This window comes from Ptychodera flava, chromosome 10 (genome assembly GCF_041260155.1).
Source record: "Ptychodera flava strain L36383 chromosome 10, AS_Pfla_20210202, whole genome shotgun sequence".
Lineage (NCBI taxonomy): Eukaryota > Metazoa > Hemichordata > Enteropneusta > Ptychoderidae > Ptychodera > Ptychodera flava.
Genome location: NC_091937.1, coordinates 5,197,807 through 5,211,845, shown reverse-complemented (window position 1 = coordinate 5,211,845; position 14,039 = coordinate 5,197,807). Strand labels below are relative to the sequence as shown.

Below are 14,039 nucleotides of genomic sequence, written 5' to 3'. Positions count from 1 at the left end.
GCTGACATTTACATGTACGTCACTGAGTATATTTAGTTTTTCTTGACTGAATGGAGACTGTGGTTTCATCTTTCAACATGACTGGTGATTGGCCAGTAGAAGTCTGTACGTTATAACCCTGTGCCTGGTACAGATGTACGCTATACTATCAACAGCAATGACTCAGGTGTACTTGATTTCAAGTGGGTTGAATTGCGGTCACTTATGGGTTGAACTGCTCAATATGTATTTCAAAGTTTTCTCTTCATGAACTTCATAAAAGAAATTGCACCACATAAAAGCAAAAAAGAATGGCCACATTTTCCAAGAAAGCACTTCATGTACAAAAGGTCCATGTTCTCTTTACTGTTCACAGTAATTATCTTCATACCTTTCCTTTTTATGTCATACTTCACAAAAGTTAGCTTTACAAGAATAGACATCTTTAGTCATTACCATAAATGTTCAAAATACACTTGCCTGAGTCTGGGTGTAGCATGTGTGCAAATTACATTACTTTACAAAATCATACAAGTATCTATGAAAGAAAAATCTGGCAATTTTAGCCTTTCATGAGACAATTTTGTTCAACACAACAAACTCATCTTCTAAATCTTGGCAATTGGCATAATTATTATTAACATTAATGTATGCCATTAATCACCACAGTCCCTCTACCACAATTCTTCACTGTGTGTCCTACAGGTTTTGAGGTAGTGTATTCTACTAATAAGAAATTTTCAACTATCAATGTCTTCTCTTGCTGGGACTACAAGTACAACATGAATGTATACAAATTCTTGTACTCGGTTGGCCACAATTCTTGTTGGTACAAAACAGATTGAGATTTTCGCAATAACATCAGACTGAATCCTCACAAACACTAGACCCAAAAAGAACTGTAAGTTGGAAAGAATTTGAAGCAATTTCCCATGTAGGCATTTATTGTCAGAATTAAATCTGTATAAAGTAACTACCTGATAAAATGATATGCATATGAACAGAGGAAATTTAGTGATCTGGTTGTTGTCATCCATCTTTTGCTGATAAAATTGAAGAACATGTTGCTGCTGTTGTTTCAACCATATCATTGCAAATATGTACAGGCCCACTATAATAATCAAAGGGATTTTAATACATGTAGCTGTAAACAGCAAGCAAGGAAGTAAAGAGTACATGGCCCATGTTACACTTCTTCTTCCTAGTTACACAAATACAGGAAAGAGTGCAACGTTTGGCCTTACCACTTGATACTTATACCTATGGATACCTACATCTCTGATGCCCAAATAATACGCTGATCTGGTACATGTATTCGCATTATTACCGATATGATTGAGAATTCTTCAATTTCATTGGCCAATAGCAACATAAACAACAAAGCATCATCCTTTGTGAATGCAGTAAAGTATGGTATTAATCTCTTTCTAACATGATATCAACAATGGTGAATCGAAATCATGATAAACAGACACAGAAATGAAAGTGAATATATTAAGTATATACGCTATGCAGAGCACTGCATACGCAATTCTGCTGCATGAGCTTTGTTCTATTGCCCTATTTCCCTATTTATCTAGAAAAATGGGTTGGAAAACTAGAGGTCAGCCAAAGACTCCTGATGAAAGTGCTTTTAACTGGTTGAAAAGGAAAGTGAAATGTTATGCCATGGCACACACAGGCACACTAATTCTGGGTATGGCGTGAGCAGTGTTCATCTGTTAAACAAATACAGTATCATAAAATGCATCGTGTGCTATATATATAATGGTACTATATCATTGACCAAGCCATGAAACATACTTTGGTTGTTGGATACTCTTGGTACAAATGATGGCTGCTGTAGTACAGATTGATACAATAAAGAGAGGTTTGTGTTTTTGAGTGTGTACCCCGACTCACAGTACATGTAGTTACGATTCAGTTGCCGCAAAGTAATTTGGACCCTGCATCAATTTGAACAGTAGTAAAATAGGCCAGGACTGAATGGCATTCACGCAAGACCTAGAATTTGAGTCAGGTGATAAACAATAAATACATGAATAGGTTTTTTGCTTGAACATACATGTATGGCATAGTTTAGAAAAGGTCATTGTACTGATTATGTAAGGTATGTAAGTTCAAATAACTGTGGCTCTCTGAAAGACAATTGTACAACATTTTAAGGATTGTAAATACTGCAAGACAAAGGAACCTGGCATTGATGGTATGAATGATCTGTGCTCCTCAAAATGCTTTGTCACCGTGTCCTTGTGGAGTGAATAGAGCACGACGGTGTAGACACTTACATCAGAACCACAGTTAAAGGAGTGAATTTAACCTTGAATGACATATAGGTCTACAGGATGGCACAGGGATTATGATGATGCGTTTTGGAGACAACAGCAAATGACAGCTGGCACTGTCAGATAATGCAGTGTTAAAGCCAACTGTAACTCAATTGACTTGCATGCACAGAGAAATGTTAGAAAATGTAGTTATAATTTTATAGCGATTACCTTAAATCTTTTACAAATGACTCAGTATGAAAAGGAACATTAAAATGTATTGGTAAAGTGTGCAACTTTGCTGGAGTTTAAGATAACATGGTTCAATTATTTCTTTCTTTTATAACTTTTGCAAAAGTAACATAAAGACTGAGCAGTTCTTGATAAAAGTATACTTTTGCATCTTCATTGTTTGGTAAGCTAGACACATTTGTCTTTAGTAATGAACTTGAAAGACATTTGACTGCTTTGAACGCTTCACTTTTAATATGTTTGTTACTTCTTTGAGGCGTAAATTTGTGTAAGTACCAAAACATGAGATGTATTTCCATGTGACAGTATTATACATGAGATGATTCAGGATAGCATATCTTCCATCATATCCCTGCATGGAATTTTCATGGACATATGATAGTTTTGATTTTGGATAGTCCTCTGCCGTAATGTCTAGTTAACCAGTCTGGGGTCTCTCCAGTGTTTTGGTACATGAAACATTGAAGAAATCTTAGACTCTTAGTTAGTGAATTTGATACAGCGTCAAAAATTCAAAGTACAATGGGAAAATTATCACTCAGCTGTGCTTAAACTGATGCAAACTCACTGTCTTCATGTCAATCTTTGGTTACAGAAAAATATGTTGAATTAACTGAAAAATTGTTTTGTCAGACAGATTAACTATTCTTTGGTTGAAACGCACTCACATTCTTTTTCCATTATCCCTTTCAAAATCCTCCAACTTCATAACAGTGGTAATTTTTCAATTGTCAAGCAGTTGAAGTGACAACTTTAGTTTTTCATCAAACATCTATCTTGTGACGGCACCATTACATCTCAAATTTGAAAGTTTCATTTTCTACATTTTTTGCTTGTGAAACAGTTTCTTGTTTAATCATGTTTCATGTTGAAATGCACAGTTTCAACTTGTCAACATAGCCTGCGTGTCTGCAATTTTATTGTTGACAAGCAAATATTAGTCCAGACAAGAATTAATTCCTCAAGGATAAAGACTGCATACAGAATGCATTGGAATGCATTATGTTTGAAAGGCCATCCCTTCACAATACAATCTTACTCTTAGCCTATACAGTGAAATGATGTACCTTTTATAAAATAAAAAAATAATGACTATCAAAAGTTATAGCTACTCTTTCTTTTTACAGAGTACTGTACCTGGTAGTTATATGGTACTTGGCTATATGTACAGCAAGCCATGACAGACATATCTGGTAAAGTTTGAACCAAATACTTCACTTCAGGTCCAAAAATCAATGTCTTGCGTTAGTTGGGTCCTAGATCAGATATTATGTAGTGGTACAATGTAATCCAAAGTTGGAGACAGTTCTGATTGTCAGACTAGGGTACAGTAAAGGCATGTATTAGTGTTTAACTATCTGTATTTTGAGTTGCATTACAAATATTATTAATAAATGTTTATAAAACCAGCTACTGTCAAAAGCTTAGGTCTACTCTTTCACTGAATGAAGTACTTAGACTATGTAATCTTGCCTGCCAGAATGAGCAACAGCTACTGGCAAACTTTGCAACTATGTAAAAATATCAACAACAAAAAAATCAAACCCCAAAAATAAAGTTTAAGAAAGTGTGAGACTCACAGCGGCCAATGTGGTTTCAGTCAGAGCTTCTTCCCTGAAACACCATGTGCTTTATTGTATTTCTGTATTGTGAAATTCTTGAAAGTATTTCATTTATATGCCAATGACGACGTGCAATGTAAGCATATCCTGGCTCCAATTACCTATCACGATTGAAATGTTACTGCACATTTAAATAAAAAAAGACACTGTATCTCATGCAATGTTAAGCACAGTGAACTTCAGTTCAGTGCTGTGTCCATGATTGCACAATATCAGACCAAAATGATGTCACCAATTTGGGAAATTGCTCACTCTTTCATATGCAAATATTGAACAAACACATGATGTCATTCTGTCTGCGATACCCCTGATTTCCATATTTGGTAAAAAGTTGAAAGAATCAACAGATATGATCACTCAAAGCATACACCATTGCATCTGTTCCTTATGATAATACCTTGTAGAGTGTTGTGTCCTAGTTACATATGAAAACATGATTTGAACCTGACATCATGTTTAACCTTCAAATGACCTTCAGAAAATTTCACGCCATTTCCATGATTTTCAGGGGATAAAATGAACAAGCAAAGTCAATATCACTTAACACGGACTGAAATGGTGTCTTACACTTGTTATTTTTGTGTTTGTTTAGAATCTTTCTGGGATGCATGGGCAATTAATATTTACCACACTATGACATGCGTCATGCTATTTGCAAAAGGTCATTGACATCGGGACAGAACACAGTCATCAAACATACCATGTACCTGACATACAACATTTCATAACCAAATTGAATAAAGACGGCATTTTGAAAAAGCTACGTGTAAAATTGTTTCTTCTCATGTAGAAACTGGTACACTGCTCAAGCTCAACAAACTGTGTGACGGAGATGAGAATTTGATGATGCAATGGAAAATACCAATGATGGAAACACCATACATGTACATGTACATGAAAGAATTTACAAGACTAACTTTAACGTTTGAAATTGCATAAATAGTGATCTGATTATAGACTTCACTTTCATTTTCATCAAGATCACGTTTTATTCACTTTCATTTTCATCAAGATCACATGTTTTATTGAATATCAACATCAAATTTTCACACTCAAATGGATAGGAATAGAAAACCTGCCTACAAAATGACTACAGAATACACATTCTCCTCATATTCCTTGGCAAGAGAACAGAGACAGGTAACATTTCTTCAAAAAACCAATAAAGTTCAAGAATTATTTTATGAAACTGAATATATAATTAAAAAGGTGCAGATACAATCTGGGATTGATCAAACAAAGACATTATTTCAAGCAATTCACTGGTCGATGCTAAAATGTACTCTGCAGCATTATCAGAGAATTTTTCAAGATTGGCAAAAAGCATAGGAGTAGCAATTTTAATAAATAACTTAAGGTGGCCAAAGTAACAAGTTCACTTATGAATTTGTTTTCCATTTAATAGTTAAAGCATGTCTTTGTATGTTTTCTATCACAAATTTTTCAACTATGCATTCAGTTTTTGTATGGTTTCTCAGATGCTATTTTTATGCCACAGCTCTCTCTGCTAGGGGGTGTTCAATTAGTGAAAATACCAATAAACAATGTGACAATGATTAGAAACAGACAGGAACCACCTGTTAGTAAACTTTGTAGTTTGCCCCTTGAAAGAGAAAGACAAACTTTTGCTCGATGAAGCTTTCAACCTTTCTCTTAAAAAATCAAGAATGAAAATCAGGGGTCACCTTGCAAATTTTGGTACTAGACAAAGAAATTACTTAACAAGTCCTGGCATTTGAAATTCAAAATGGTTGCAATCCCTGTGTTAACTCTATGGGGAAAAATAAAATTTTCGACTTTTGATAAATCAAGTGATCTGCAGTATCAGAATAGCTTTATGAGAAAGTGCTGATATATTTTTGACGGTAGAAATGATAAGATTTCAACAATGCTGTACATAAATATATCAAACTGCTTGATGCTCTTCCTTGACATCAGACTATACACTGTTCAACTGTTCATTTGACAGAACTAAATTGACTATGTTCTTCTGGTATTGGCGTTATTTTGTCATTTTCCCAAAAAAATTTCATTTGCTCATGGTCTAATGTGGCAATATTCATACTTTGGTGCTGGAATACCATAATCTTTGAGTATATTTCAATTTTTTGGCAACTAGCCTAAGCTATTGAATACTTAGCATGCAATATTAAAAGTATCAGAGATTATTAATTGGCAAAAATAGTGAAATCTGTCAAAGTGCCGTACCATAAATTATGATGGAGAACCAGCATATTTCCATTTCACCTCAACCTACTTGTTCAACACCTATAACAACGACACAAAATATTCCCCTGCGACGTACTTGGATCATGAATATTCATCCGAGCTGGAAATCGTAGTTTTTATCATTTGTGCCTCTCTTACAGCGTTTTATCATTGTCAGAGGAATTACAGACAGTGGAGCATTGGAATGTTCATTTTTTTCATAACTTATTCGCTTGCATAACCGCGACCATGTAGGCTGCATCTTTGCGAATCTGTGTTTACCATGTTTACGGCTACGGCTGTACGCCTCCAACGGCGTACCCGTTAACCGTTCACCCGTTGCAAGCATGAGGCCTGGGGCTTGACCCATACTCAATCATAATTTACAAAATGATTTTAATGAACATAACTCGCTAGTTATTCTGGTTCTGAAAACGTCGCTTGCGATGAAGATGTGACGGTTCGCAGTTAATCAACGATCGGTCGGTCTGACTGGATGGGATCATGGTATACTACACAAATTTGCACATAGCCTGAAGACGCTGTTGTGAACTAAACCTAGCCCTACGAGTATGGCGAGAGTGCCCGGCTTTGGCTACGCCTCCTCCCACCTCAAAGCCAAAGCCGGACACTCTCGCCATACTCGTAGGGCTAGACTAAACCATGCTTCACACAACCGAAGAGCAGATTCAGTCAAAATGTTCGATTTTGTTATAATAAGCTGCTAAATATATTGTAAAAAAAAGGTCGTACGATTTTATTAAGTCAGAAAAGACAAGACAGTGAGCTGCTGTAGATGTGCTATAACTGCGGCTTGGGAAGTTTGGGTACATGTGGAGATCGTTGTGCAACCAGCGATGCTCTCTCAATCTTTTCATGTGGCAGGATCGCACGATCCGTACATGTAAACTAGAGAGTGTTTACATTTAGCAGATGTCCGAAAATGTTAATTGATCGAAATGTGATGTAAAAATTATCCAAGTACGTACAGTACACAGCCGAGCAATCGACTCGCGCGATCTAGCACGGCAGATTGTACGCGTATTGATTGTGTCGAAACGACCGAATACCGTTTCATCAACATGATCAGTTATTTACACACTAAGCGCCTTGCTTACCTGTAGCTGTAAGACAATCAGGATATAGCTTACTTTCTACTCTTCGTGCTTATGACAAATTTGGAATCTTGTTCGCGGTGAGCGGCCAGCTATTTCGTCGGTGGGATGTGACACTTGCGCAGGAAATGTAGGACACTCTGCCCGGCCGGCCCGTACTTCCCGTCGTTTGCAGAGAGTAGAAAGTCACCAATGCGCACGTCCTTCATTAGTCACGTGACGATAACAGGGGTCAGACGACCTTTTCCTCTCGTGGCGTTCACACCACACGCCGCGCCATACCTGCACAGCTCACTGAGCTCAGCTCATCATCACAGAATGCACACAACATAGTACACGGGAGAGAAACATCAGATGTAACAGATCTGAAGGGATGTTACAATTTGTATACACTCATTGCTGTCGTACTTTAACGGAAGGCAATGCAGCGGAACTAAAATCTTATAAGCAATGGTGGAGCATTTAGCAGAAATTAATTCTCGAATACTAAATATAGTCCAGTCGGTTTATGTATACCGTCTGTGGCCTACTTCCTGCTGCTGTGCAACGTGCGAAAGTTTATATCCGATTCATTGGTCGAACTTGAAATAAGTTGGGACATAACGGTTAACCGCTAACGCAATCTCTTCGTCGAATCTGTAATGCTAATCACAAAAACAAATGATTAAATTATCCCGTTCTTTCGCAAGTATGCAATTCAATGCAGATATTTTTCAGAGCATTAAAGCAGAGACTGTTGTTGAGAAATGTTATGCAAATATAAATGCTGAAGACAGATTGCCTTCTTATCAATACCTTCCTGATATCCTGTGTGTACACATAGTTCTAATTCTTTCTAGCATGATTCATCTGTAACCAATCAAAGTCAAACACACATCTTAAGCATCTTCCCGCCAAACCCGGCCATATCACAGCGCTCTGCAGCCTATGAGTATAGTACACTCAGAGCGCATCGCTCACTACTGGTACTGGTATTCACTTATCCAGTCACCGAGACGCTGTAGCAGTAGTTCATCGTAGCTGCAGTAATATCGTTTAAAGAAATAGAATTTTATCTGTATCACTTGAACTAAACGATTCCCCATAAATGTATACTAATACCATAGTTGAAGTCTCGCTGAGATAAAAAAATAAAAACAAGGAAAAAAATCCCGATTTTTTGTGAGGGCGCACTAACCATAAGCTTATCTTGTGAAATTTACCCATGGTTGGCTCCTAAGGGAAATTAACAGGTGGTTCTGTTTCCCGAACTAGCCGATATTGTATTAGGTGTAATTATAATAGACTCTGCTGATTGGTTATTGCATTTTCAACGCCTTCTCCAAAACTTGTACCTGAATTCATGCATTTTAATCCGCACACATCAGAATACACTGAATATCAGGATACCTACGGAAAGAGATTGCTGTCTGGTATGTCGATGACATCATATGTAAGTTGTGAAACAAACTGAAGAATTTCAACATCGTCTTCCACTCTAACAGTTTCTCAAATCTTTTTGATTTTCCACTAGATGGAAACCATTCACAACCCATTGACATCACCGATGACAACAAAAAAGAGGACGATGACCTTCCTCCAGATAGTCCCACCAATGAATTCATCAGTGACGCTTTCAATTCTGACCTTGACCAAGCTGATATACAAAAAGGAATGCAACAACTAGGAATGGACAAGAAAAATGAACAAGCCGATTACAAAAAGGGTGTATTTCATTTCGTAAGACAGCAAAAGTTGGCAACACCGAAGTCTATTAAACAGTGAAAGGAAGAAGTTTCTGATATTAAATAATATCAGGTGAATGTTACATTACAGAGACGTGAGATTTTTGTAAAGTTTTGAAAAAAAACTCCATTTAAGATGTCTACAAATTTCATGATAAGAAACGGGAAAGCACATGATAATGATTAAAATGCCTATGCATCTTTCCTTACAAATAAGTTTTGCTGTTAATAAATGTAGAAAAAAATTATCGTTTCCTCTTCTTTTTTAAAGGGAAACAGTCGTCGGAACTGCGCCTGTGCGAGTTTCTTGTTTACAAAACAATGTATTTCGTGCACGATATCTAGATGTACCTCATCATCATAGCTGCAACATTTAAATTATACGATGTAGATTATGACAGACATGGTTTAACTTTCATCGATCACCATCGTACCTTGGATATAGTGTTTACATTGGTCGTATGGGTCCCGTACGACCTTAGAGAGCAGTTCCGACGACTGTATCCCTTTAAAAAGCAAAGACAGTTTCAACCTGATTTGACTTCTTGTTGTTTACAGATCTAGAGGCTGATGACAGTGTCATAGAGTTCGAAAAAACACCTCAATAATAATTTCAGATAACTCTTACCTCCTTTACAAGTTTTAGGTTGATGACACATTTCCATGGAAAAAAAGCAGTTCAGAGTTGTTTTGTTAATACATCTGAAATGGAATGACCGCGTCATGAGATGATTATCACTCCCAAAACTTGCCGTTGTCCCATATTTACCCCAACACTCATCCTTTCATAGAACATCATCATTATCGATACATCTCGCAACGCTAAAAATTAGGTCTTGTCAATCATAAAAAAACATATATTTAGAAAAAGGAATCATAAGCAAGCAATAATTCAAATTATTCTATAGTAACTGTATCTTTGCGAATAAAAATCGCAGAATTTGCCATTATCAATTCCTGGGTGAATAACTCGTTTGTTAGAGCGAAACACAAACGTTAAAAGAAATTGTAATGAACGATTCTGAAAGAGTTCCAATACAAGTTTAGTTTCTACATTATACTGCCCGTGGTGTGTACATTAGATTGCCTGTAGTGTCTACATTAGACTGCCTGTAGCGTCTACATTAGACTACCTATAGTGTCTACATTAGACTGCCTGTAGTGTCTACATTAGATTGCCCGTGGTTTCTACATTAGACTGAATGTGGTGTAGACTGCCTGTGGTGTACACTGCCTGTGGTGTCTACATTAGATTGCCCGTGGTATCTACATTAGACTGCCTGTAGTGTCGACATTAGATTACCCCTGGTGTCTACATTAGACTGCCTGTGGTGTCTACATTAGATTGCCCGTGGTTTCTACATTAGACTGAATGTGGTGTAGACTGCCTGTGGTGTACACTGCCTGTGGTGTCTACATTAGATTGCCCGTGGTATCTACATTAGACTGCCTGTAGTGTCGACATTAGATTACCCGTGGTGTCTACATTAGACTGCCTGTGGTGTAGACTGCCTGTAGAGTCTACATTAGATTGCCCGTGGTGTCTACATTAGACTGCCTATTAGATTGCCCCTGGTGTCTACATTAGACTGCCTGTGGTGTAGACTGCCTGTGGTGTAGACTGCCTGTAGTGTCTACATTAGAGAAGGAGAATATTCGAAAACTTATCCTCGGCGTTACTCATTAATGTCACTATAGAAAAAATTACTCATGAAGTAAAATACAATTTACACATGAATATTTATTGTAGAATATAACATTGATAAATAATTAAAATTGTCTTCCAGAAAACGACTCCATGTCATGACCAACGCATAAGCATTTTCATGTTAAGTTGGAATCTTGTAACTGCATTTCATCCACATCAGAATCTGATTCAGAGTTCGATGAGGCTTGATCATCCCCGATGGCTGACCAGTCCGAAGGTGTCTGGGTACCCATGTCTCTGACCGACATGTCTTCTCCAACTCGGCAATTCTTACATTTGTACGTTGTTTCAACCCACTGTTCCCGGTTATCTTCAATGAATCGCCTCATTCTAAATAATTCAAAATGTAAAAAAATCATAGTTAATAATAATTATACATTCAACGAGATTAATAGCTTAAAGGCAGATTTATGACAAGTCGGCCTAGTTAATAGTTTCATCCGAAGGATTATGCTATCACTTCTAAGACTTGTTATTGCAAATATTAAAAGACGATCTCTGGACCATAACATTGGTATATTCTCGATGTAGCACAGTTGAAATATGTTCGAGCTCTCAGTTAAAGAAAAATCCCCCATTTTGACCACTTCGTTCCATATATGAACCCGCTATGAACCCGCTATTGCTCGCGTGTATATGTCGTGATCTGATCAAACTTAATATCAGTAGTTTATCGCTCAAATATTAAACGATGTTTTGCATTTATACAACGACGGCATTTTTAAAACCGTTTTTTCCCCTTCATTTAGAATCAATGTTAATAAAGATGATATTTTTGTGTATGTGTTCCTTAATCTTGACTCGATTCTACAAACCTTTCGATGTCTTTGTCCAGATCTGAATCTATGACAAACCTCTTCTTTCTTGTAAGGAAACTGATAAATACAGTTATCGTCAGAAAGCCAAGCATGGTTGCAGTATCGAAATATTTGACAATTTTCTCAGAACGTAGAGAGAAGATGACAGAAATATTCGCTATGAATAACGACGTTACTCGCAGCAGATTAGTTTTGGAGAACTTTGTGTAAACATTCGACAATGCCAATGACGTCACAATGTGTTCTTCTCGCGCACCTAACTCTCGTTGGTCGAAAATGTCACACGTAAGTTCACGACTGAGTTGTCGCGCGCTCGAAAGGTTACGCGATCATTATTATGGATGTGAGAAAAACCCGATTGCAGTGGCGGAGGAAGCGCGGGAGTAGTGGGACTTACACCAACCCTCCTTAAAATAAGATGAAAATATACCCTGTTTTATGATGGGATGTTATATTTTGCCGAGAGTTAGCCAAACCTGAGACATATAAATGCAGGGTACTGTCGAAGCCGAAAGAATCGCAAAAAGTTTCAGTCAAAGTCAGTGGACAGATTTTGCTTTTGACAGATTTTATAATACAGTTCTGTCTAAATTTATTGAGAATACAGATGAACCTGCATCAGCCAGAGAAAGCAATATTTTAAAAGTCAATACTTTGAAGCCATAGATATGTTAATTGATGAATCGGAAAGGAGATTTGATAAACCTGCGGAAAAGAAATAAGGGCGCTCTAGTCTGTCATGTCACAGAGTACCATAGACAGAGTGGCAACACTTGCATGCCTTTTGTTCCATGGCCGTCTCGGTAGACTATTGGCTTTTCATATTAAAATGAGCTTCAAAGGTGTTAAACTTTTTGGAGGCTTTGTTTGTGGTTGATAATTACAAGAGAATATGCGAAACATACGACGAGATGGCATCGTACTGCCAGTCGCGTAGCAACCATAGTTACTTTGTGAGCTCTCAGGCCAGAAACACTGCTTCACGCCAATCAAAACATAACACGCCAGCAGTTTCATAAACATGTCCTGTCTTGACGCACGTGTAAAAGACGGTATGACTGACCGTAAACCATTGAGTAAAACCAGACAGTATCGATAAAAGACTTTCAAATTTGGTTCAAACACACTCATTATATATTCATAAAAATATGAGAGGAATTTTTAAAACGGTAAAACCCACTTTCCTGAAGCTCAAAACACTCCCGTTTTTGCCAGCACATCAATTCCGATCAGCACCACACGACAACAACAACACAAACTTTGTCGAACATACTTTCGCTTAACAATTGGTGAAAATCCGAAAATTACCGATGGGTGCATGGTCGGCACTCTTCGGAAAAGCGAGCCAAGAGCTTCGTGAGGCGAGGCAAACTTGGATTGCTTACGTAACCGCTTCACGCCTTAAACAATAGCTGTTGCCACTCTGTCTATGGTACTCTGTGGTCATGTACGGAAGCAGATTCTCAGCACGCTCACAGTTTCTTCGATTTTTTTCGCTCGAAATCAATGGTTTCGACCCGAAATTGAAGATACGTTCCTTATCAACGATTGGTTTAGCTTGCTTGAAAGTCAAGAAGCGATTTTGTTCTCAGAAGAAAGACATTTCGATAGTTTTAGTTTGTCATCTCCTCGTGCAGACATGGCTGCCGGAAACAAAGCCAGCTACGCACAGACGGTTACGAACAATAGTCTGAAGGCCGACGGCAAAGATTGCGAAGTGAAAGTTCTGCCGGTCTTTCTGAAGCAGTGGGATATTGTACCAAGGGAAAGTACTCAATGGTGGCGAGGTGAGGAAGTTATAACAGCCATTTCCGAAGTTGTCACTATTGGCAGTTTGGAGGGTTTGCAACGCATTAGAAGTCTGTGGCGTATTTATTTAAATGATGATGCTGATCGCACAATTTTGCTACAACATGGACTTTCAATACGTGGTAAGTCGGTAGAACTTTGGGGACGAAACCCCTTTCAAAGAGAGCTACATGAAGATTGGTTGAAACTAACGGTAAACGATCTACCATTATCACTCGATGATAACACTATTGCCGCTACGCTGACTAGTTTGGGCTGTAAGCTGAAAACAGATATATTATTATTATTATTATTATTAGACTTTATTTAAACTCGATAGACTGTTGAGCCGAAGGCTCTTCTCACACAGTGTCGAGATGCAAGAAATATACAATATGTACATTAAAAAAAATATAAAAAAACAGAACAGAGAAAAACAAAACATTAAGACATCAAGAAACAGACGACAAAATATAAAAAAACTCCAAAAATGGCTCAAAAATTACATTTTGCCCAAAAGATGAGACTTACATTTCGTTTTAAAAGAGTGAAGAGTAG

The 14,039-nt window shown here is 37.5% G+C and overlaps 1 protein-coding gene across 2 annotated transcripts in view; it reads right to left on the bottom strand.

Moving 5' to 3' along the window:
• Window positions 1-7,639, bottom strand: part of LOC139141836 (ATP-dependent translocase ABCB1-like) — a 68,830-nt gene extending 61,191 nt beyond the window's left edge. The window contains exon 1 of one of the 2 annotated variants that reach the window (XM_070711525.1): window positions 7,447-7,639. The gene's annotated coding sequence lies outside the window, so the exon portion shown is untranslated. The remainder of the gene's footprint in view (window positions 1-7,446) is intronic. The other variant, XM_070711524.1, reaches the window with a different exon arrangement.
• Between the last annotated feature and the right edge of the window lie 6,400 nt (window positions 7,640-14,039).